We start from the raw sequence: 1,438 nt of genomic DNA, 5'->3' as shown, positions 1-1,438 counted from the left end.
AAAAAACTTTACGCCACAGACATCCCACAATATCCTACTTTGAACAGTTGTAGAATGCACTAATACTTGATGTGTACCACTGAAACAAAGTGAAAAACCCTTATAAAATAGTATACCTATTTCAACATATAAATTATAATTTCAATAAATCTGAAAGCTAGGCTACCATAATTTTTTTCAAATTAACTAGAATAGCATCAGTGGTCACACTTCACAATAATTCATTTCCTATATTACAAAAAACCAATATTGTGATAATTCAATACAGAACATAGAGAAACAATATAGAAACATGCATGTAAAAAATCACTCGGGTCTCTTTAGTTACCTCTGTATGTTTTCTTCGAATTTAGTCCTGAATGATGTAACTAAAGCTAATAAAGCTGAAAAGCACACTAATATTAAGGATCCATGCACTCTTACATAACACAACTAACAGAAAACCATTAAGATTCCTTACACCAAGTTCGTTAATAATTAAAAAAACAATGTGTTGCAGACATATATTTGCATCAATAAATAAATATGAATAAATATTAACCAGATACAAATCTTTGCGAAATATATTTCCACTTTATCACATTTTTGGTCACCCCTGGGGGAACCCCAGTGGGGACTATTAATTTTGGTTTCAGTCCCAGATTTTGACCTCTTCTATTTACAGTTTTCGTGTGTTTGCTTCTGTCGCTAATAACAAGCTTTTGGATAACTCAGATATCGATTTAGGAATAGATCTAACATACAACCAAAAGGCGTTCCGAATTTCAAACTGAGATGTTCCCAATATGAATCAGTCACCTTTGAGGTTCCCGAAGGGGTAGACTGTTATATTATATATTGCTATTGATTGATTGAGATTTTAATGTCTGACAAACGACTATATCGGTAAAATTTCTTTATAACCAATATAAATTTTGCAATAAAAAGCTCAGGTAGAAAAGCTCAATAACGCCTCTTTTATTTTATCATCTATTCACGCAGTGACAAAAGAAAACGTCACCTAGCAAAAGGGCAAACTTGGTTTGACATGTCGGGTTTGTGCTTGCCGCCGGCACACTACATTCACGCATATGCGCAATTTGGCGGACGCAAATAACATTTTGTATGGCTTTGCATTTCTCTGCAGTCCGGCAAAACTTCTAATCGAACGGCAGGTGCCGAACATGCGGGACTTAGGGGACATACGTAATCAGTAGGTAGGTGCCGCCTTCCCGGCGGTAACCGGCACGCCTGAATCAAGTTCGTCCAAAGAAAAAAGTTTACGACATTTATGGAAATTGCTTTATTTTTTTAATTTACATACCATTTTCAGCCGTAACATTATAATTTCAAAGGGTGATATGTTATAAATAAATGCGCGATCATTCAAACAAATATTTCATCCACGTTCATATACCGCATGACAACGTTTACAACTTTGGAACACTTTACGACATAA

This window comes from Mizuhopecten yessoensis, unplaced genomic scaffold (genome assembly GCF_002113885.1).
Source record: "Mizuhopecten yessoensis strain PY_sf001 unplaced genomic scaffold, ASM211388v2 scaffold716341, whole genome shotgun sequence".
NCBI classification, from domain to species: Eukaryota; Metazoa; Mollusca; class Bivalvia; order Pectinida; family Pectinidae; genus Mizuhopecten; species Mizuhopecten yessoensis.
Note: the sequence above shows the minus strand (reverse complement) of the source record.